The 24,876-nt window shown below is 38.2% G+C and overlaps 2 long non-coding RNA genes across 3 annotated transcripts in view; one reads left to right on the forward strand and one right to left on the reverse strand.

The window, feature by feature from the left end:
- Positions 1-1,610: 1,610 nt before the first annotated feature.
- On the reverse strand, positions 1,611-24,042 carry LOC129643150 (uncharacterized). The gene is made up of 8 exons (XR_008710116.1): positions 23,702-24,042; positions 15,930-16,006; positions 11,529-11,617; positions 10,896-11,014; positions 6,624-6,683; positions 6,138-6,261; positions 5,203-5,417; positions 1,611-1,784 (listed from the first exon to the last, which is right to left on the reverse strand). It is a non-coding gene; the product is annotated as an uncharacterized LOC129643150 (long non-coding RNA).
- Positions 17,854-24,876, forward strand: part of LOC129643151 (uncharacterized) — a 129,939-nt gene continuing 122,916 nt past the window's right edge. Inside the window, exons 1-2 of one of the 2 annotated variants that reach the window (XR_008710117.1) lie at positions 17,854-17,883; positions 22,440-22,632. This is a non-coding gene — a long non-coding RNA (uncharacterized LOC129643151). Of the gene's footprint in view, positions 17,884-17,974; positions 18,065-22,439; positions 22,633-24,876 lie in introns of those variants that run through there. The other variant, XR_008710118.1, reaches the window with a different exon arrangement.

Genomic DNA, 24,876 nt, shown 5'->3' on the forward strand with positions numbered 1-24,876 from the left:
CGTTGCAACGAGTCAGACACAACTGAGCGACTTCACTTTACTTCTGGTTGCTATGAGTAGACTTGTGAGTGGTTCACCATTGCAATTCCTTGCTGATTCTGATAAAAACCCATTTTTGTTTTTGTTGGAGAAGTAATTGGCAGTCGAAGGTCAACACTCCCCATTTTGTGCCTTTCTGTCTCACATGTCGTGGACACCTAGCACCCTCGTGGACTCTCCCAACCTATTCGACAAGGATCTGAAACTCATTCACATATTGTAAATAAACAAAAGCCAGGGTTTTTTTTTTTTTCTCCCTTAGATAATGAAGACACAGAGACTAGGTGCTAAGTATTCTTTACCTACCTGACATCTTTTTTATAAACTGATGGCTTTCCTAGGCACTACGTTTGCCCTGCTTCTCCATCATGCTTCAAGTTGAGGTCATGGCTCCGTTTTTGACCTGTTTATCTCATATCTGGTTCTTCCCTGTCCACGCTAGACCATACTCTTGCTCTAGATTGTATTCATAGCTGGTTCTTGCTTGTTAATAAACAAAAAGATAGAAAGAAATGACTTCTCAACTGCCCCGGGGAAAAACTAATCGTGGACTGGATGGCTGAAGTTTGGAAAACTGAATAGACAATACAGCCTTTTGTGGTCTTTCTGATACAAGTTCCAGGAGGACAGTACACCCATTCGTCTGGCGGTGGATCAGAGTGCACAGGTCAGCAGCCTTGATGCCCACAGACCAAGGAGAGACCCCAGGGAAACGGTGCTTGGAAGCCGGAACACAGGCTCCTGTTGCCTGTGCTCACGGTTGAGGTAATCTCACTCTCAGATCTTCCGTCAGATTTTCTTTAGATTTTCCTTCCCCTATGGTTTCTCGGTGGCAAGGTGTTTTATTGAACGTCTGGAGTAGCAGCATAGGAAAATGTCATAAAAACGGAGGAAATTAAACGAAACATGCCCGGTAGGAGCTGAGCATGAACGCGCCAGTTCCTGTTCTTCATTGCTGTTCTTTCCAGATGTGGAGAGTTTTCTTGAAATGGAAGAAATAAAAAAAAGAATGTTTAGTGGTGTCTAAAAATATATAATTGGATTCGATGACTATTGTGCTGGAAAGGTGTTTTTCAGAAGTACTTCCTGGAGAGAAAAGACATACAAGAAATTATATTTTGGCTGGCCTGGCAACATGATTTTCCACCCTGAGGACTGCAACTGTTTTATCTGGCTGTCACCTTTTTGGCTTTGCTGACAGTTAACCCTCTGAATGGATATTAAGAACCGAGTGCCAAGGTAGCTGTTCAGTGTCTCCACCTCACCAGTTGGCTGGTGTTGCTGCATTAAAAAAAAATAAGATATATTGCTGTGGAATACAGAGGAATGTTTTCCTTATGGGTAGAACCTTCATGGAAATGTGGAAAAGAGTCACTAATATCTTTAAAGATTTTTTTTTCTTTAAGTTGCCTGAAATCTTCTTACCCTTCACTCAGTGCTGTTGACTGCGGTTTTTACCTCCTGCTGTTGACAGGGTTTACCCTTTTGGAAAGAAAGTCATTGTCTCAATAATCTTCTCAGTGGTTCTATTTTAATACCATTCATGATGAGTGATGATATTTCACTTGGTCTTTTTCCTCTTTCTAATTCCACTCACCACACAGTTTTTTCCTTACCTGAAGGGGGAAAAAGTTTTACCTTGATCTTTGAAACTGCTATTTCATGGAGTTGCACATGCTCTCAACAAACCTCCCAACTTTGTATCCCTACTGTTTTCTTGATCCTGTCATTTTCCAGCCCAAAGTCTGAAATGAAAGAAAGAAGTTCGATCAAAGGGAAGGGAGACAGAAGCACCCTGCTGCCAAGAAGCCACTTGGACATTTTCCTCCTCTTCAGAATGTTCCATTCATTCTCCCATTCATTTAGTATCCGCCTATTGAAATGTACTGGCTACAAGGTAGAGAGTTACACAATGAGGTGTTATTACACATTTGAGGTGTAAGGATCTACTAGACACATTCTCTGTCTTCAAAAATTTAAATTTCAGTAGGTGAGAAATGATACTTTTAGAATAAGCTACAGGCTGCAAGAGAAGTCCCTGTTAAGTGCTAAAACTGAACAAATGAAAAGATCTATGGGAAGCCTGAATCAGGGAATTACTATATTAATTTTGTTTTATGAATCAGGGAGTTATTTTATGGGGAAGTTCCATTTGATTTGGGACAGGAACACTGGTTGAATTTTCACAGGTGGAGATGGGGTCAGAGGAAAGGGACTCAAACAAGGATGAATGGTATATGAATATGACTGTGTTCAGGTAGGGAAAACAACAAAAGTTTCCCATGCCTGTATTGCTCCCCTTGATGGTTATACCTTTCATTTCTCATGTTGTTCCTTCTAGTTCTCCACCTTGACAGGGTCCTATGGAGCCAAGGAGAATGTGAAAACTTCCACATGCCCCCTACTCCCCCGAGCCCAAAGCTGTCTGCTTAAACTGAAGTTTACACCCAATCCACTGTCCACTGATGCTTTGAGAAGGCAGTCGGGCCCTCTGAAAGCTTTTACAGTTTTTCTTTTCTTTTCTGATTACTCTAGTTGCATGAGACTCACTACTCTTAAAGAGAGTCTATTTTTCCTTCTGAAAACTCTATTACAAATTTACTTGTTACATGTTCATTAGAAACCTGATCTTCTTCTGCCCTACAATTCTGTTCCCAAAAGCAGTCACGCAATGAGAAAATCCTCTTTTGCTAGAGATAAACTCTATTGTCCTTATGTAAATTAACAGCAGTTTTCTCTCTACAGGGTAACACATATACAGAATGCTTCCTACCCTCTGACCCATGATTTGAAACATTGGATGGATTATCTTGTGTATTTACTTCTAAATTCCAAAGACTTGAAAAATACTTACTACAATAAAGCTCTTACAATTAAGAACGAATTACATGAACAGAAAGGAATACAATCAATTCCCTTGGCAAAACAAATAATAATAGCTTTATGAACGTCTTTTCTTTATGATCCCTTCTCTTATAGAACCAGATATCTTGGGTTTGTAGAGCCTTCCCTCTAGAATGTTTAAAAGATAACATTGCAGTAATCGAGGAGGCAAGAGTGGCATGAATATTGTGTTTTCAGGAGTTATTTAACCACAGCCTAGCTTTGAGAGCCTATTTTGTGAAGGGAGATAATGTCAGTTAGGACACTGGGGGAAACCAGTGATTGTCAAAAGTACCGTCGAATCTTTCATAAAAACAAAAGAGTGAATCTAAACTCAGAGACCAAAATCCAAAGTGGATCCAAGTTTTGCTTTGGCTCAGGAGCTCGTCTGAATCTCTAAATAAAACAAAAATAAACTCAACAGTTGTGTATTTCTCAATGGCTTGCTGACTAATGCTTGTTTGTTACCAGATATTTAGTCAAGCTGAGCCCACCTATAGAACATCCAAAATGCTTTGGATTCCTTGTTTTGTTTTGTTTTGTTTGAGTATAATTGCTTTATAATCCCCTCCCTCCTGAATCTCCTTCCCACCTACCCCCATCCCACCCACCTAGGTCATCATGGAGCACTGAGCTGAACTCCCTGTAAAGCTATGTCCTCAGCTGGCTAAAGTTTCAGACAAGTTCCTGAATACCAAATCTACTGGCCTTTTCTAAACCAATTCTCCCTATTTTTACAGAGTTGGACACCCTCTCTTAGAAAATCTAACCTCCTCCTGGATGTAAACATTATCAAGAAGAGGTAGAGAAACAGAGAGCTTCAATTCAGAAGTTGGATGCTTTTGAAATTAGTTGACTGATGATTTTTAGAAATCTTTTTACAAAAACTGATAGTCATCTCTCTCATTAAAATTATAAATTTGCTCTTCAAATTTAGCTCTATAGACCATTTGGAGTTTATTTTGTAATATGCTTTGAGGTAGTCTCAAAGTCATTTTTCTCTACATAGTTTTTCTAATGTGATTTAATAAATATTCTTTCCTTTACCATTGAGTTTTCATGCCAGCTGAAGTGTGTACCAAATTCTCACATATATAAGGATTTGCTGAACAAATCTATTCTTAATTCAATATCTATTTCTATGCTCATACCATATTCTTTTAATTAATATACTTTTGTGATGTCTTAATAGCTTTATTGTTGTTTAGTCGCTACATTGTGTCCAACTCTTTGCAACCCCATGGACGGAAGCCCGCCAGGCTCCTTCTGTCTATGGGATTTCCCAGGCAAGAATATTGAAGTGGATTCCCATTTCCTTCTCTGGGGATCTTCCCTCAGGGAATCAAACCCATGTCTCCTGCACTGCAGGCAGATTCTTTACCTCTGAGCCACCAGGGAAGCCTTATACAATAGCTTTCTATTATTAAAACTGCCTAATTGTGAACCATTGATCTTCAATATAATTTTTAGAATCAGCTTTTCAAATTCCCCAGTAAAATCTTGTAAGAATTTTTTTTAGCAATATTGAATAATCAATATCTACATTAATTTGGAGAGAACTGACACAAAACAATGCTGCTTTCCACTTATTTAGGTCTTCTTTAAAGTTCTTTAGTAGAGCTTTTAAAGCATGTATGTGTACATATAAGTCTTATGCATTCTCTGTTAAATTTAAGATGTTCACATGAATGCTGTTTAATTTTCTATGTGTTTTAACTTGTTTTTACTGATGTAAAGAAGTGCTAAAGATTTTTAGCTTGCTTTAATTCTTGGAAATTTGCTGAATTATTATTAACATGAATTATTTTGTGTTGATTTTCTATGTAAGTGACCAGAGCATCTTCTGACAAGAGTTTGTACCTCTTCCCTTCTACCCTTAACTCTCTTGGTCCCTTTTTAAAAGTTATTTTTTGCATTGGCCAGAATCTCCAGCATCACCTTACCTATTTCAACTCCTGTTCAAATATTACCTTTTTTATCCATTTATTTAAGCTTGTGACTCCCACCCAAGATTCTTTTACCCCCTTCTTGGGTTTTCTTCATAATACCACTACTTGGACTTCCCAGGTAGAACAGTGGTAAAGAATCTACCTGCCAATGCAGGAGAAGCAGGTTTGACCCCTAGGTCAGGAAGATCCCCTGGAGGAGGAAATGGCAACCCCCTCCAGTATTCTTACCTGGGAAATCCCATGGACAGAGGAGCCTGGAGGGCTACAGTCCATCGACTCGCAGAGAGTCAGATACAACTGAGCGACTAAGCACGCACACGCTATTACCCACCGTTAGACTCAAATGTAGACAATTATTTGATTTTCTACTTCTTGTTAGAATGTAAGTTCTGTGAGGATTGGATTGTGTTGTCTGTTTTCGTTCCAGTGGAATCCTCAGTGTCTAGGAGAGTGCTGGGAGGACGGTGGGTGACAGACAGGTATCTGTTGAGGAATAAATGCTGGGCAGTTGGAATGGTAGCAGGTATTCTTTCTTATTCCTTAAATCTAAAAAAAATGTATAACATATGAAAATTTCTAGTGAACATAGCTTTTTATGTAAAAAAAAATACTTTATTCTAGTCCTAGTGTTCTACTAGTATGTTTATACTAAATGTTTAACTTTATCTAATAGTTTTGTGCATAAATTACAAAAGAGGCAGCATAAATAAAAAGATATTCTTAGGATCCAGTGAAATGAATATGATAACAGGAAATGTAGGTAATTCTGCAAATTGTTTATCCAAAATGAAAGTGAAGTTAATTCTATCCTAGGTGGACCTCAAAATTAGAAGGCAGAGAGGGCTATTTATGCAAAAAGAAGGCTCTTGATCACTGGTATTTGATAAAAGCCACTTAAATCCATATAACAGAGTCTGATGTAACAGTTAATACTGAGGAGTGGGCTGAGGAATGGTTTTACTGAGACTTTCTCATGAAAAGTCAAAAAGTTGTAAATTATAAAATAAGTTAATTTTACTTTTAATAAAAATAAGATTATAATATGTTAGTTCTAAGAATCAAATTAATCAAATGTTAGTTAGATGAATTGGGCTTTTATTTTTTCTCATAATATTATGTTATAGAGATATAAGATTTCATACTTCATTTATTATTTAAAAGCAAAGTTAAACCATTTATTATTTTTTAAAGAATTCTTAGTTTTCATCAATTTTCCCCATGATCTTTTAAAATTATTTGATGATTAAGTCATTCTGTTTTACTTACCCATTATGCATCAACTTTGTCTCCTTTCCTGTTCTTCAGTTATTAGCTGGGATAGACGGATGGGCTTTCATTTGTCGTTGGGTCTGTTGTGATCTGCTCCGTTCTTTCATATCACTTTTATTGACTGCGCAAAATATTGCATCTTTTACAATGGTCACCCTTTCACTTTGCAAAAGCTTTCAGTTATTTTCCATGTATTACTGAATATCTAACAACTTGCAAAACTACTCCCTGTCTCATGGCAAAGTCAGATTGTAATATTAAACCTCAAATGTAAAATCTTCCAGAGCAAGGATTTTGTCTGCTTTGTCTATAAGAGTCTCTTCCAAGACCTTAATGTGAAAACCTCACTTCCTACTTTGAAATCTACCCTACCTTCTATTTCTAGCCTCATTTAACCACAATTTCCTATCCTTTCTAATTCTAGTTCTCTGGAAAAATATACATACGTTAAGTCCATGGGCTAGAGTGTCTTGTAGTACTTACGGTTGTGGAGGGATTACTTGGTACTTTCTCACAGTTTCAATCCATCTCACAGAGTGGTCTCTATGAACCAAGAGAGAAGGAAAAGCTTCAATACTTTAAGGGCTAACTAATAAAACCAAGGAATATACGTTTATATCTATTTGTTGTCTTCTGAGGGTAATAGCTTTACCACATCCATAACTCTATCTACAAGATAAATCGATATAATATAAATGTTGAGTATGAAGTTATTCTCCTTTCCTCTGCAATCATCCCCTTTGTCCATTTCCACATTCCCTGTCTTCTGGTATATGACACGATGCCTGGCACAAAATAGCTTCTTAACGAAGAGCTGTTGAGTTTGTTGTTGTTTTTAGTCGCTCAGTCATGTCCAATTCTTTGTGACCCATGGACTTTAACCCACCAGGCTCCTCTATCCATGGAGTTCTCCAGGCAAGACTACTGGAGTGGGTAGCCATTCCCTTCTCCAGGAGATCTTCCCAACCCAGGGATCGAACCTGGGCCCCCTGCATAGTAGGCAGATTCTTTACCATTTGAGCCACCAGGGAAAGTCAAATATACTCTCAAGCCAGAAAACAAGTAATAGTTTGTATGTTTTTACAGAATTATATATAAATATTAGCTGTAATCAATTTCTTCATGCCACCATGAACAAATGCAAGTTTAGGTGTAAAAAAATGTCATTGAAGAGAGGAAGGATTCCAGGGAAAGTTTTGCACTTTATACTATGTGTTGAAGGAGGTTAATATTGTATAACTCGGTGGGGTCCATTTACATCAACCAAGTAAATGACAGGCATATATATACATGGAATCAGTGATTTTTTTTTTAATATGGGCATGAATAGACTTGATTTTCTTATGATCAAATATGAACAATAGTGGCAAACTTGATTACCACTGGCTCTGGGAAAATCCAAGTCTTCCTACTAGATAAATGTACGGTGTATATAGTTCATTAGTTTGGTTGATTAGAACACAGCAAGGCCCCAATCAGAAGCTGAATTCCTGTGGTGATCAAAGTATCTCCACTGTATACCATGGCCAGCTCTTAACTCTGGACAACAAATCTGAGTTGGTGGCCTCAAGATGATCTGAATGAGAACAGGGTGCAGTTTTAAACTTGTCGAATCAATCACAGCTGTAATAATTGTCATTCTGGGCTATAAAGACTTTTCTGCAATCATCGTTAATCCAAAAGAACAAACAAAACATTAAGTAACCTTTTAAGTAAGGTACTATGGTAGGATTTTTCTTTGTTACCATTGATCTGAAAATAATCTATCAGAGCAGAGTGACATCTTTGTTAAAGTCTAATTTCTAACCCATTAAATTTGCTGTTAGGGTAAGTAAAATCAAGTCAGTTTTCATGTGCAAAATGAAAATGGCAGCTACATTATTGACTAGAAAACAAAGAATAATTTAGATGAATAAATTGGATCCCAAGCCCAATGTATACAGAAAATTTCAATCCAAGAAAAGAGTTACAATATAACGAGTCTTTTTCTCTTTTGCCTTCATGTAACACTGAAATAATAATAATAATAACATCAGTATATTTCCTTTGCTTTTGTTCCTGTTGCTGCTGATGTTTTTTCTTTTGTTTTTAGCTCAACTGCAACTAGATCATTCTCATCAAGTAACATGAATATGTTAAATCCTGGTTATTTTACTCAAATGAAGAACATCCTTGCTGCCATTGAAAGTTTAATATGCTACAAATTTAGTATTGCTAAGCCAAGAAAAAGCAATAATCTGACCAATTATTTGCCATTGTTAGATCACTACTGTTTTTTTCCTGGAATATTGACAGGGGCTATAAAGATTATTAAACTTTCTGAAAAATATAAAGCAACATAGGGTAATTTATTTCAGGCAATTTTGACTATAAAAAGATCAGAAAGCCCAAAGGAAAAATATAATAAAATCTTAGAATAAAATTAAAATTTTTATAATAAAAATACTGAAATTTAAAACTTTACCATTATAATCACTATTTACAAATTATACTTAAATACTGAATTTTTATGACAAAATATTTGATCATTAATAATTTTCTACATAAATGTTTTTTTATAAGTGAGTGTGAGTTAAAATTTCAATCATTTCTGTTTAGAAATGTGTTTTCTTTGAAATTAGCCAATGTATACCAATCCTAGTAGAGTCAGTTACAATTTTTTTTTTTCCTGGTCTAGGATCACACACTGCTTTTAGTTGTTTCTTTTTTTTAATGTCCCTTCAGTCTCTGCAATCTAGAACAGGGCTTCATTCCTTCTTTGTCTTTCATGGCTTTGGTATTTCTGAAGAGTATAGGTCAGCTGTTTTGTATACTGGCCCTCATTTTGAGTGTGTCTAATGTTTTCTCATGATTAGAGTCAGTTTATGCATTTCTTGGGCTTTCCTGGTGGCTTAGAGGGTAAAGTGTCTGCCTGCAATGCGGGAGACCCAGGTTTAATCCCTGAGTCGGGAAGATCCCCTGGAGAAGGAAATGGCACCCCACTCCAGTACTCTTGCCTGGAAAATCCCATGGACAGAGGGGCCTGGGAGGCTGCAATCCCTGAGTCGGGAAGATCCCCTGGAGAAGGAAATGGCACCCCCACTCCAGTACTCTTGCCTGGAAAATCCCATGGACGGAGGGGCCTGGGAGGCTGCAGTCCATGGGGTCGCAAAGAGTCGGACACGACTGAGCAACTTCACTTTGACTTTTGACGCATTTGATGCAAGGGTACTGCCATAAGTGATGGTGTACCCTTCTCAGTGCATTGTATCAGGAGACCCATAAATGGAAATATTTTAAAGAAGAAACTTAATAATTGTGCCATCTCAATGAATAAGCTAGTTTCTCTTTCTCTATGAACATTTCCATAATTTTTCATACCTGTAACACAGAATGATAGAATTTTTTATTCTGCTTCCTTTTCCTACATTGTAGCATTTTTATGTTTCTGTAGAACTTTATAATTTTCACATAATAATTGTATAGTATGCTGCTAAATTCATGTGCCATCATTTAACAGGTAATCCATTCATTGTTGGGCATTCAGGTTGCTTCAGATGCTTCTCTATACTCTTTATTAAGTGAACAAAAATGATACATGTTGCACTGCTGATGAAGCTATTAGGTTCAAGTGAACAAAAACTTATGACAAAACGTTATGCTAACGTAACTGAAATTCTCTGTTCAAGTCTTCAGCAACATCCCCCGTTTTCTCAACCCACAGACTTACAGAAACGAGAGCTTTACAACCAGCAGGATTTGGCAGAGAATAAGGGTGGAACCAACTTGCAGTCATTCCCAATCGTAGAAAATAATTTTAAATGTAGACTGTGTCATTTTTCTTGATGGACTACAGAATAGCTTGGTATGTAAATGTGCTTAGGGAAAATGTAATTTACATTGGCTTAAATATGCTTAAAATTATTCTTTTTTTAAAAAAAGAACATTAGAAAAAGCTTAGATGGGAATTTTGCTCATGCGTTTTCCAACTTTTATGCTAGAAAAGAAGATATCCAAGAGAAATCTCTGCATACCTACGCAAGTGGAAAGAAAATAATGTTTGACACGGGCCAGTTATTGTGAATTATTGTGAATGCACCCGGAATGCTGCCGGGTGATCAGAAAGAGCATGCTGATGCTCTGTAATGAAGCTCTGCAGATCCTCCATCCAACATGGGTCCTTTGGAAGATCTCAGACATAAAACCTTAAATCAGAATGCCAACCATCTTTATGCCCTGCCAGACTCCCAGGAGAGGAAGTTAGAGGGAAAGGATGAGAGAAGAAGGCTATTGGTGATCCCTCTTTAGGCTGCACTCTTGCCTAGGTTCACAGCAATTAATTGACTAATTAATTTCCAAAACTGGTCCAACCACCAGCTTGCAGAAGAGCCTGTGAGAGAATCATCTGCTGAGTGGGAAGGAAAGAATTCATGTAACTCTTGCTGGTTATATCACTGCTTAATTTGACTTCGCTGTATCTAGTCAACTCATTATCTTCTGTAATGGGTCTCAGAGGGAGGGGTGGGAATGGGTAGCTGCGACGCAGATAATACTGAATAGCAAAGACGGCAGACTATTTTCTGTTAGGCTTTTGCATATATCATATGCTTAAGAAGGAAGTATGTTTATCTTTCTAATTATGTTTTGCTTAGACTAATTTTCTTTTTAATTCCCATGCCAATGAAAAAGCTATTTCGTATTACATGGATAGTAGGCGAAACAGCCTAGGTTTTAAAATCTTCAAGATAAAACTGACAAAATTGGTAAACTACAAACCTGAAATATATTTTTTCTGAAAATGTGGCCTCTCCAGTGCCTCAGTCTGAGCCTTCAGTAACCAGACTCTTCACCAGACTCCCCAGTATGGCCTTCTTTTGTCTTCCTCCTCTTCAACCCTGCAGCCAAAAGGGAGCCCAGTGGTTGCAGAAGGAAGTGACGCTGGGTTCACACTGTGGTCCTGACTCACCCATAGTTGAGGTGCTGGAGCTGGGGGAGGGCTCACTACCCTCGCTGCCACTAATTCCTCAAGGTTTTCCTACTCTGCATCCAAGGGCCTCTGAGTGTGTTAACCTACTGAAAGAAAAAGCCCAGAGAGCGCAGTGCAAGTGACAAGTTTTGGTCCTGCCCTCCTCCAACATAGCAATGCATCCACGTCTCCTCTCCCAGGATACCTCATCTTATCAGAAGTGACCCTCACTGTGTGTGCCTGCTCTCTCCCCAGTTTAAAGTGTTTAAATAAACTTTAGTTCTTTCTTTATTAAGGTCCTGTTGTTGATTCTCAAGAATCTTATCTTCTTTCCATAAATCCATCTTTTGCAAAGGAACTTGTTTTGTCTTTCAAAAGTATTGATGGGAAGCTGGGTGAGCTTCAAGAAACTATTTTGGAGAAAACAAAACACCAATACTTACTTTTTTTCTCTTTACATTTCTGTATAGTGGCGCAACTCTCCTTTGGCAGGCAATTGGTTGTCGCTCATCATCTAGTAGATAGGAGATCACTTACAAAAAAGTTTAGAAAGAAAAGCATCGGTATAAAATGTAATCTGTCATTTCAGTAGAGGAATTGTTTGAAAGCACATCTCTCTATACTAGTCTCCTGTTTAAAACCCTCCAGTGATCTACCATTCATGGCATTAAAACTCTATGTCTTATAGTTGCAAAATTTCCAACTGGTCTTTCTAGTTTCATCTGTGTGATGCAACTAGCCTCCCCTGCTAGGCTGATGCAAAAGTCTATTTTCCATTCTCCTAAGGCGTCATGTGTTCAAGTCAATATAATTTAGGATAATGTCATTGTTGACAGAACATGGGCTCACAGCCTGAATATAGGCTGCAGTCCCACATCCATCAACACATTTTTTGGGAGTAGGGGAGCAAACCTTATTATCCTTGAAAAAACAATACTGAATGCTCCACTCACCCTGCCTTTTCGGTCCATTTCTTTATGAATTCAAAAATAGCATAAAACTAAAATGCTGCCCAAATGCTTCTTGGGTGTGCAGTTCCCTGGGCTTGTGGTCATAATTAACATGAGTGAGAAGACTAACTACATTTCTCCTCTCCATGTCCCTTCCCTATGCCAAAGAGAAGGCGATTTTATTATGGATAAATTCATCTTTTTCCCTTTTTATTAATTTTTTAATAAATTAAAATTTATTATTTTTAAAATTAATTGACCTATAATAGTATGTAAGGTTCAAGTTACTACATAGTGATTCAGTATTTTTATACATTACAAAATGATCACTGTGTTTGTCCCCTTGGTTGCAAATGGCAAGATTTTTTCTTTTTTTAAGGGCTGAGTAGTATTTCTTCCTTTTACTCCTCACATATTAGAAAATCCTGTTGGCTTCTCTCCAAACTATACTCAAAATTGACATCTCCACCACCTCTCCTCCAGTCCCCCAGACCCCACTAAAGCCCCCTAAAGGTGCTGCTTTTCACTCCATTGCTCCTTTAAGGTCTTCCTAACAACGAGTCAGAGTGATCCAGTTAAAATGTGAGTTACATTCCATCCCTCGTCACTGAGCACCCTTTAATAGCTTCCTTCCGTCAAATCCTATGCTGAAACTCATCCTACAATGTGCAACCTCATCTTTCCTGCCACCTCTTCCATCTCATCTGCTTCATTTCCTGCTACTTCCCCTGCTCATTGCACTCCAGCATCAGACCAACCACTTTATATTTTCTCAAAACACCAAGCTCCACCATGGGCCATTTTCAATTGTTTAGAATCTTCCTCCAAAACTTCTTATACAATAGGATTTACTTATTTGTCATGCTCGCTGCTCATTTTTATTTCCCATCTGTAGAATGTAAGCTCCCCAAGGGCAGAATTCTTTGCTTTATTTACTGGTATATGTTAAGTAGCTAGCTAAATAGCTCAACACATTTTTGGAACTTCTTAAGGGTTGGTCATTGAATGAAAAACTATTGGCTATTATTGTTGATACTATCAATAACACAAGCTACACCTGTCTTTTCATACATACACAACAGTCACACAGCTTCATTTCTTTTTAGCATCAAACAAAGGACTCCTGTCACAGATTTAACATTTTTGAATATCAATCTTATAAGAATGAAAGAAAAATAATATAATTAATTATTTTTGTACTGGGTTAGTCAGGCTTACATAATTAAGGTTTCTCAAAAAATTTCTCCTTTTCTAATAAATGATAAAGCCTAACATTTATGTTTCAGGCTTTGTTTCTACTATAATTCAAATGGATATTTATCATCAGTATTCAGGGCATGTTTTATAGAAAAGTAATAAAAAATGCCTACTTAGACATTCCAGAAAGCCATTTCTGTATGACGAAAATTGCAGGCTCTTGGGGACTCAGTGAAATGAATGTCATTTTATCTATTACTGCTCCAAAGAGGGCTGGTTTGGTATGTGGAATCTTTGCACACACTCCTGAGGCATTCTGGTTTGGCATTTTTCTTTCCGAATAATCAGATGAGCCCATTCGAGACCATGGAGGCTATATGTTTGATTATTCAACTGTAGGCCAGGTAAGCACAGGTGTTGACAGTATGGGAATCCTATCGTGATAATTCCTGCCCATGTTAGCCATGGTTTTCCCATCATTGCAATGATGTTCAACTGTGTAATCAGTTAGACTTTAATTCAGTTCAGAATTAATCTAGAAGTCTGAGCATTTCTCTAGTGTACCACTGCTGAGGATTAGCCAAAGCTGGATTCTAAATTCAGAGATCAGGAGCAACGGAGAGAAGGGGAGCATAAGGAAGGACTGCCAAAATAAAGGTTGGCTTGCATGAGTATGTCTGCTTTATCCCCTTCACAGCTATAAAAATCTGGAAGACCAGTTTATTTTGGAAAATCAATCTTTAGTATACATCACATTTTGGAAAAAAAATGGTTTATATAAAAATGTCTATACCAAAGTTGCCATGGTATACGTTACAAGTGCATATATATTATGTATAAGGAGAAAAATAAAATCTGCTTTGTATTTCTACCTTTGGGACGACTCCAAAAACCATTCCCCCAAGCATAGGCTATTTGATCTCCACTTTGTTTTGCTCCTTTTGGAAGCAGTGAAATTTGTACGATTAAGATTTAGAGACGTCCTCAGGTGGTCATGTGCTAGAGTACTTTAAGGACCACTGTTCTACGTTAGTTAGCTATTCCTCTGGGTTTTGTTTCTTTAAGTGGGAAGCCATCCTAAATATAAAACAGAGAAGAGCCTCAGTGTGGCCGGCTCACTTTGGTTGAAAGAACCTAAGCCCTGGATTACGTTGCTTGGGTTCAAATCCCAACCCTGCCACTGACTAACTAGACAAGACTGGAAGGTTACTTAACCTTTCTCTGTAAGGATAACAATAACACCTTCCTTCAGGGATATCTTAGGATTTAACTTATTTTAAATAATGCTGTATTTGTCTGCTTAGGCAGCCCCAATAAAGTACTGCAGACCATGTAGCTTAAACAACAGACACTTATTTTCTTACAATTCTGAAGGCTGGAAATCCAAGGTCAATGTGTTAGCATAGTTGGTTTCCAGGGAGGACTTTCTTCCTGGCTTGCAGACAGCCTTCTCATTGCAATCTCATCCAGCCTCTTCTTTGCATACATACACTCCTGGGGTACCTTCTTCTTCTTAGAAGGACGCCAGTCTTAATGACCTAGAGCTCCATTTTTGTGAGCCCGTTGTAACCTTATTACTTTCCTGGTAGCTCAGATAGTAAAGAATCTGCCTACAATGCAGGAGACCCAGGTTCGATCCCTGGAATAGTGAATCCCTAAAATGGCTACCCATTCCTCTATTCTTGCCTTGAGAATTCCATGGACAGAAAAGCCTGTCAGGCTACAGTCCATGGGGTCACAAAGAGTCGGACACGACTGAGCGACTAACATTCTCTTAAATATTTCTAGTCAGTAAGGATCTATTTATAAAAATACAGGACTCCTAGGTGGCCCTGCTCCAAATACAGTCATAGAAGGGTTTAGGGCTTCGGCATATGAATTTTAGGAGAAGACAATTCAGTCCACAGCGACTACATATACGCTATCTGGCACATAGTAACTTCACAATAAATACCAGCTCTTATTTTGTGACATGCTTTTACTTTTCTTTCAGATGTGTATGAGTCCTACTTTCCACACTTACCACTTTGGTTCCTGAGAAATCCAGTTTATAAGTAGAGGCACATTTACACGAATCATCCCCAATGATTGCATTATTTAAAATGACAGGGAGTGTAGTTCTGAGATGACTTGAAATGCAGACATATACACCTGTCCCATTAATTTATGTAAATTTATGTAATTTTGTAAAAGACACCTGACTGTCATCTCCTACCGTACGCCATTGCTCAAAGTCAGCAGACTGTGGTCTGTGGGCCAAGACTTGCTTTTGTGTGTCACGTGAGCTAAGGATGTTTTCTACATTTTTAAAGTGCGGCAACACACACACACACAAGAAAAACATGTGACTAAGACTTCATGTGGTTCACAAAGTTGAAAATATTTACTATCTGGCCCTGTACTGAAAGAGATCGCTGGCTCTGATACATGGAAGGAGTTTAATTTGAGCCCTTCAAATGCATTCGTTTCTTGTCATGTGAACACCTTGGCTTTTCTCTAACCTGAGCCAAGTCTTACTAGTTACTCCCAACATATTCTCCTCATCTTCTTTATTTTGGGGAGGTGTATTCTACAGTCTCTAGCATGTCTGACCAACTTCACAGAAATGTACCAGGCATTCACATTCTCCTGGTTCTGGGACCCACTGAAGGCCTCAGCAGTGAGCAAGGACACTAGAGCTGCTTTTTCTGTTTGTACCTGATCAGACTGGAGCTCTTATTTCTGGCTGCTGTTGTCCTGCGCATCTTTGAAAACTCCTTCCCTTCTGCTGTCGGCTGGGAAAAGAAAACAGAAATCGCTACTGAAGAACACTTCGTATCTATCAGGTTTCATCAGATTCTGTTCATATGTTAGGGTCTTTGATTCTCATAACTTTATGACTATACATAAGAACAGGAAAAGCTAGAAGAAAAATTTTGTGAATTTCGAGTTAAGGTTGCAAATTGAAATACCTCACTGGCTCGTGGAATCCAAAGAATACATTTATTAAAAGTTAGAAGAAGGGACAGGATAAAATTAGGCCAGAACATCCCTTACCTCTTGCTTCTGCTTCAGTCTCTCTCACATGGCAGTAGCTTATTTTCTTATAGAGACTTGGCCTTTGATCATCAACATCTCCTAAACTCTATGTGTCATAGCTTCCCAAACTAAAAGGGGACTGGATCATTCAGTTTCAGTAAAATACACACACACACACACACACACACACACACACACCCCCCAAAATCCAAGCAAACAGAAAACCCAGAAAGGATTTTTAATTGGCTTGATTTAGATCACATATCCATTCATATACCAGTGAAGAGGAAAAAGAATTTTAATTGGCCAGTTTGGATCCTGTAAGAACATGGAATCTCCCAGTTTAGCACATGGAAGTATTTCCTAGGAAAAGAAGAGTTCCTAGCAGATAATAGCAATAGTAATATTTTGGGGTATCTAGTAAGCCAGACACTAGAATAGATATTTGCATGTGTTTTTAAAAGAAATTTTTGTTTGTGTGAAATAAGTGAAGTGAGGAGATATCAAATGATATCACTTATATGTGCAATCTAAAATATGATACAAATAAACTTGTTTACGAAACAGAAATAGACTCAGACACAGAAAACAAACTTATGGTTACCAAACAGGAAAAGGGGATGGGGAGATAAATTAGGAGTTTTGGATTAGCAGATATAAACTATTATATACAAAATAGATAAAAACCAAGGCGCTGCTTTATAGCTCAAGGAACAATATTCAATATCCTTTAATGATGAAAAGAATATGAAATATATATGTAACTGAATAACTTTGCCGTACACCAGAAACTAACACAACATTGTAAATCAACTCTACTCAGTTGAAAACTTTTTTAGAAATACCTTTTTTCCTACAATCCCAAAGAAATTGAGAATTAAATTCTTTATCAATATTGCCATAATATATAATGGGTACATAAAATTTTTGCCTTTAGAAAAATGTACAATTACAAAATCAAGATTTATGAAATTATTAACCTTTGGTAGACATTTTGTCTTTTGCTCATTTTCTATAAGTCTGTTTGTCCAAGTCAGAGTTTTTTTTTAAATGGAACACTTTCTCCGAGTTCTAGGCAGCCTGCTGCTGCTGCTAAGTTGCTTCAGTCATGTCTGACTCTGTGCGACCCCATAGACGGCAGCCCACCAGGCTCCCCCGTCCCTGGGATTCTCCAGGCAAGAACACTGGAGTGGGTTGCCATTTCCTTCTCCGATGCATGAAAGTGAAAAGTGAAAGTGAAGTCACTCAGTCATGTCTGACTCTTAGCGACCCCATGGACTACAGCCCACCAGGTCCTCTGTCCATGGGATTTTCCAGGCAAGAGTACTGGAGTGGGGTGCCATTGCCTTCTCCGCTAGGCAGCCTATTACCCCATTTTACATAAAATGAAAAAACAGAAATGCCAAAGTAATCAGAGTCTCATGGATGGATGCTCTCTAGACAAAGAGTTGTGGTTTTACAATCTTGGCTGCCCACTATAATCACCTGGGAAATTTTAAAAGGTGCTTATGACCGGACCACGCCCCCCAGAGATGGTAATTTAATTGGTCTGATTTAATTACCTGGTACAGGGAGTGTTAAGCGCTCCCTAGGTGATTCTAATGTGCAAGCAAGACTGAGAATCATGGCGCAGGTGGGTACTGATTAATTCAGGGTCAGTTGGGTGTGTCTGTGGGGCTGGGCACTGGAGAGAAAGACTTTCATAATCGGTCGACTCTCCAAGCCAACTGAGTCACTTGCCACCAAGTGAACTGGCTACAGAGCCTCTGAAGACTGGAACCAAAGCATCCAATTCAGCTGGACTTTGCAATATCGTGAGATTTTTTTGCTCTGGACAGTTACTTTCACTTTCAAATTTTTCTTTTTCTTAAAAATCAACCCAGATGTTACCTTTGCATTTTCCTAGTGGCAAAGATCATACCATAACAGATATTTTATGTTATTGACTATATTTCTTATGTATTTTGCTGCTACTGATGAAGCAAACGATCACAGAAAGATTAAACACACATGAAATGACCTGGATAACATACACTGTAGGTACAGTGGCTTTGCTCTTTTGTCTGATTTGCGTGTGTCTCGAGATTCAGTATTATAGGGAAAGAATATTTCACTTGAACTACAAACTATAAACGGAAATTGTCCTTCAACTGGAAATAGTCAACCACAATGGGATTTCAAGGGGAAGATTTAAGAGCAGCTTCAAAGAAGTCAGAAATTTAAGGACAAGAAGATGCTGATGTGTTAGGAAAGTCTACAATATTTGCTTCTGTGGTTTTGAAGATGTAAATAGAAACAGCCATGGCAAAGAACTTCTATAATTAGCTTTCATCCTGATTCCAAAAGTTGCTTATTATAGAGCTTTTAATAGTCTGTGAAAACCATGGCTTAAAACTCTTGGTTTGAATTTTCTGGCGCTTTAATGAAAAAATTAGTATTTTCAAGCTTGGGGGGGTGTTTCTCTAAAGTCATGTGCTAAGCAAGTAAAAGTCTTCTGTTGCCGAAAGGTTTTGGGGGGAGGGTGGATGCCCTGGTAATTTTCTCCTCCCCGGACATAGTTTTCCTAAGAGTCAGAGAATGCATTTAAATCAGAAATGAAATGAATTACTAATCTAAACTGTGGGTGTAGTTATGGACAGACACTGGTATTTAGACCAAACAAATGTGCTCTTTAAACACAGTGATCATACCCAGTTGTTCTTCCAAAACCACAACAGAGAACGATCTTGCTCAGTTAATCATACCTCCCTGAAGAGCCACCACCTCCAAGGGTGTCTGTGTTCAGCAGCAAGATGGAGCGACCACATCCTACCTTGAAAAGCGAACCCTCCTCACTATCCCTCAATCCAGACTGCCAGGCAATATCAGGTCCATCTTGTGAGCTCACCAGATGTGCTGTCTCTTGTTTCTCCACGCTGCTGAATTCCTTGTAGGTCTAAACCCTATAGGATTTAGGTCAAATCTGGAGAAAGACTTTGAATAAGCCTCCACCACCTCCAACCAGATTTTATCCACATGCAAAGTAAACCAGGTGGGAATTTGTGTAGTCGCTAAGTTGTGTCTGACTTTTTTGCAAACCCATGGGCTGTAGCCTGCCAAGCTCCTCCGTCCATGGGATTTCCCAGACAACCATACTGGAGTGGGTTGCCATTTCCTCCTCCAGGAGATCTTCCAGACAGAGGGATTGAACTCGTGTCTCCTGCATTGCAGGTGTACTCTTTACTAAATTCTGTCTGTAACTAAAAGAACACAATGTTATTGGTGAGTGGTCAAGGAATATTTATGGCATTCTTGAGCTCTATTCAACATTTTGCTGAGAAGTTTCAGGAAAAAAAAAAAAAAAAAGAAAAGCAATGGTGAGTGATGGAATCAAATAAGTGAATCACGTAAAACTACAATACTTTTTACAAACCAGGGGAAAAAAATTAGTTCTGGATTAGTCTCTCGGATACCACATAGGGAAAATCTAGCCTGGCACACCCCCTAATTTGCAGAAATGGCAGTGAATCTTGGCATATACCCTATAGAAATTTGTCAAATAAGATTAGTTATGGGTTCCGCCAAGAATTCAGGATGCTGCTTGATGATCACTGTGGGATTCTCTTGGACGGCCTTGAATCCATCCAATACAAACTGAAAAACTTGCAGCAATGGTGAAATAAAGAACCTTTATTTCCCAAACTTGTCTGTCGAGAATTTTTAAAAATTATCCATACTTATAGCCCTTCCCAGAATGTCTGAATCAGAATCTCTGGTGGTACATATTTTGAAAAAATATTCATAAAAGTTTCAGATGAACAGCAAAGTTGAGCATCTCTGAATTTAGGTGAACAGAAGGGATTAAGTTTCCCACAGGAAACTAACTAGCTCTTCTAAGGATAGACGGACTAAAGATTTGAGGGGATTGTTCCAGATCATCTCAGCAATCCTTTCAGGGGAACTCAAATCATTCAAGATGTTCTAATGAACAAGACTGGTTACAGAAAGGAGAAAGGACACTCTTTAATGGTAAGAAGTCTTTGAACATCAAAGAACTGTACACTTGAAAGCATTATTCCAATCAACTTTGTTCTGCAAGAATTAAGTTTGGAGATGACTTTTATTTTTGCTGTTTGCAAATTTTACAAAAAAAGAGTAACACTTTCAATTAGACAAACTTCTATTCTCTGTAATATACCATTCATGTAAATATTTTCCTGTTTTTATATTTGTCATATCTCATTCTCAAGAATGCTTCCCTTAGAAAATGTTTACCAAAATATGATCCTACAGTTCATAATTAAATTTTGTACAATTTCTTTGATGAAAAGGAGTATATATGAGAGAAGTTTGGACTAACACTTATTGATCTCCTCATATGTATCCATTTAATTATGGACTCATTAGTATTCTTCTCATTTTACTGTTGAAAAAAATTGAAGTTCAGATCAAGAGTCATCTCCAACACTGTACAGCTGTTCAGTTATAGTATCAGTATTTAAAACTCAAGTCTGGCTGATTCCATAGTTCCTATTTGCCAAATTGCATTAAACCAGGACAATCCATAGAGAATTAGGCATCTTTCTTATTCCTTAAAAGCATGTCATTTAATAATTCATTTGGAGGATTAGTCTGTATTCACAGCATGGCCATAAACATTAGACAATTGGGAATCTAATAAGACTTTTTCATCTTTTCTATTTTCCAATTTTTCACGAAGGAGTATATAGATACTTTAAGGAATCATTAAGAGGATCTAATTTTTAAAAATATACTGTCTTCCTAACCAACTAAGAAACAATACAAAAGATTAAAGTAGGTGGAGACCAAATTTTTGCCTTTATTGTGGACAAAGTTTAGGCTGAAGGATATGACTTAACTCAGGAGGAAAGTGGGCCTCCTATAATTGAATTCCGGTTTGAAACACTTATTCAGGTACAGGCAACCCTCAGAACACTGGAAGTTTGAAGGAACAGAGTTAAATGTATACTTTCTATAGCCAGGCTTCCTTTTAAGAGAAAATTCTAGATTTCTCCAAACTCACCAATCAGATGAGTTGTTCCACTGGCAGTGGAGAAAGTCCAGCACAACTACGCCTATGGATCTCCCTTCAAATGGGGTGTGTGTGGGGCTTGGGGTGGGGGTTGTGTGTGGGGGAAATCAGAATTTAAAAAAAGAAAAAAAGTACTTCTCCTGGTCAGAAAACTGTAACAGGAAGTTTTTCACATGCTTGATAAAAATATGTGAGGACACACCCAAAGTTAAACTTTATCTGCTGAGTCAAAGGAAGAAGCAAAAGGCTAGCAAAACAGCTCCCATATTTTTTTACAGACCAGTTCACTGAAGAGGAAGACGAAAAGCCTCAGGTGGAAAATCATTTAGTATCACTGTTTTGCTAGGTACTAATCAAGCACATATGAAAGTCAAGGGTTTGAGGTGACAGAAATACTATCAGAGAAGTTAATAATTAGGATATTTCTATTATACTTAAAAACGTCTTGCTTTTTGTTTCCTCCATCTCTGTGGTAAAAATTTGCCCTAAATTTAGGTATCTTTGAGGACACATTCCTCACCATAAGTCCTTGGTTGTGTACTAAGACAGAGAGACTGCAGAAAGACAGCTGTATCCACATTGTTTTGGATGGTCTTTCGATTCTTTAGTCTGTTTGAAGAAATATTCCCATCAGTTAATATTCGTAAAATGTGGGGTACTTGTTCCGCTGGTGGTTCATTTATACCAGCACACAACAAATGAATTCATAATTAATGTAAATTAAATGAGTTAAATAATTTCTAACAATTTCTTTCTCTTCAGGAGTTTTTAATTTATCCTTCAAAATGATGTGTAATAAATATGAAGTCAGATTTCTAAATAATTTAGGCCAACCTTCCTACCCCATTCTCATAAAAAGTTCTTCTATGAGATTCCTTAAATTTGAGCCAATATTTGTTCGATATAACATCTCAAAAATCAGGAAAATACTAGTGCCAGAAGGCACTGGGTCTTAATACCCTAATTTTGTAGATAGGGAACCTGGGACTTGAAAAGATTAAGTGATATAATGAAGATCGCAGAATAACTTCTTTAGTAGAGCAGAAACTGGAGTTAAGTCCCTCCAACCCCTGAAACAGCTTTTCAACGCCAGACGACTCTATTTTTCAATTTACTTTCATACTACTAATGTCGAGCTTAAAAATTCTATTTCCTAGGGCTTCCCAGGTGGCTCAGTGGTAAAGAATCCACCCGCCAATACAGGAGACACAAGAAAGTGGGGTTTGATCCCCGGGTCAGAAAGATCCCCTGCAGGAGGAAATGGCAACTCACTCCAGTATTCCTGCCTGGAGAATCCCGTGGAGTCTCAGAGAGTCAGACACGGCTGAACACGCATGTCTGACCAGGATGGTATTTCTCAATCCTGGTTGCTTTGTTTTGAAGTTTAATTTGATAGTACCTTTTTTTGCTTTAAAATCTCGTGTGATTCTACAGGAGGAGGGAAATGTTCTTTTATTGCTTTTATTGTTGCTTTTTATACTGTAATATAAAAAAACTTAAAAATATTTAAATCGCATGATATCAACGTTCTTAGAAAACCATTTGGTTTATCTCCATTCAGCTCTAATAGTCAGTTCTAACCTCATGAAGGGTCTGCATGTGCACTTTCCACTGACTAAACATTTCGGTGCTTGGCTTCGGTTTCCCAGACTTGGTATTTCATTTGGATTTGACTCCCGTCACCTGCATTTTGCAGGGGTTCCCTTTGCAGTTTCTAACGGTACATGTCAGATTGGGAGAAATGTCCCTGCCTGTTTATTACATTAGAAGATATTTAAGTGCATTTCCCAAATAAGATGTCCTGTTTCGACCTGACTGCTGCCAGTAACTTCAAAATCTCTGGGGATGACCAAGTCTGTTCTCAGAGGTTCTCCTTGGAGTCTGATTGTGTAAAACAAATCTTCTTTTCCGGACGCACTTGGAAGTCTCTCTTTTGTTCCCACTTCATTTCAAAACATGTTCAGCTGCTCCACACCAGAGGAAAACATTTCTGTTTTACCCAAAGATTTTTGCATCCACCAAGGTTAATTAGATAGATTTGTTGTCCAAAATTTGAAATCGGGTTTTGTGCCTCTTAGCAATGATTTCCATCAGTATAATGCAGTCATCATACTTTTCCAACACAAAACATATGAATCAGGACATAGAAATTTCTTGATGTAAACTGTAAAACGCAATATCAGGTACCATATGTCTACGCAGTGGGAAACAACCGATTCCAAAAGAAATGAGCCTAATTTTCTGACCCACTGGTGTGAGAGGGACTGGACTTGGATGAGGCACAAAAGAAGCCATCTGAAGATGTAGCGTGCCAGAGGAAAGGGACATTTTGATAATGCTGCCCTGCTCAGGAGCACATCCACTTTGATAGGAGACCCACTCTGATGTGAGCACAGAAGACAGAGTGTTGGAAACGGACCTGTTCTCTGGTCAGTTTCCTCCGGCTCCTTTCACAGCTGCGGCAGCAATATCCCGTGTACTCCAGTGGAGCGTTCACCAACAACTTCTCTCAGGACAGGGAAAGTTGGAGTCCTCATCTAGGAGCCAGATTTCCTCTGGATTAAAAAAAAAAAAATCATATAATTGAAATAGGATTACATGTTTAGTGTTGAAGTATTGATGGATGGCTTTCTTCCTTCTGCATGTATGGACAATCTGAACTGCAGTTTATACATGGTCTAAATGTCTCTCCTCAGCCCATTTTGGTCTTTTCACAACCTTCAGCCAAAAAAAAGAAAAGAAGAACAGGATTTCTCAGGAACTGTTAAGGAGCCAAAAAATATGCTAGACGCATTAGATTTATGCCGGATGTAGGATCTAAGAGAAACAAGAAATCCAGGAAAAGTTTAAAAATCAGATTGAGTCTAAAAGGAAGCAGTCTCTGGCGTGGCGCCTGCATGGATAGCAGGAATGATGCAAGGAGGGCTGTAAGTCACTCATTTCCCAATTAGACCTGATTTTCCCTGATGGCACCATAAACCCATGTCTCCACACAGCAGTAAAATTCATATTCCACTGATCAGTCAGGTTCTTTATTGCTGATTAGGTTTCCTGAGTAAGTTCAGTAGTAGCCCTAATGAAATAGCTTCAGATTTGATGGATGGAGAGAGTTGGAGCCTTGTTTAATAGTACTGTTTCAGTTAAGACCTTCACAATTCTTGCCAAATGGAAACTGAAATAAAAGGTTCAGTATATCGAACCTGGCCCTTTTCGTGACAGACAGGTTATTGGTTCTGAAGCACCACCAAAATAGCAGCATCATATGGGAATGACCAGCACGTCTGGACTGTGGCCCCAATCTGTCCAGAACTGTTCACTTCATTCCATGGTGAAGTTTCCTTTCCTGTAAAACAGGAACCAGAGATCTCCTCCAGGTGTAACCACTATGGTCCTGAGAACAGGACAAAACAAATGTTCTAATCACATTGAGTCTGGTTTCCTTCATGAGAATGCTTCAGCCAAAACAACCACAATTAAAATAGTGTGTGAGAAATGAGGTTTGGGGTACCACTATTTATCAGGCAAAGCTATGGTTTTTCCATTAGTCATCTACAGATGTGAGAGCTGGACCATAAAGAAGGCTGAGCATTGAAC

The sequence above is a fragment of the Bubalus kerabau genome, chromosome 2, assembly GCF_029407905.1.
Source record: "Bubalus kerabau isolate K-KA32 ecotype Philippines breed swamp buffalo chromosome 2, PCC_UOA_SB_1v2, whole genome shotgun sequence".
NCBI lineage: Eukaryota > Metazoa > Chordata > Mammalia > Artiodactyla > Bovidae > Bubalus > Bubalus kerabau.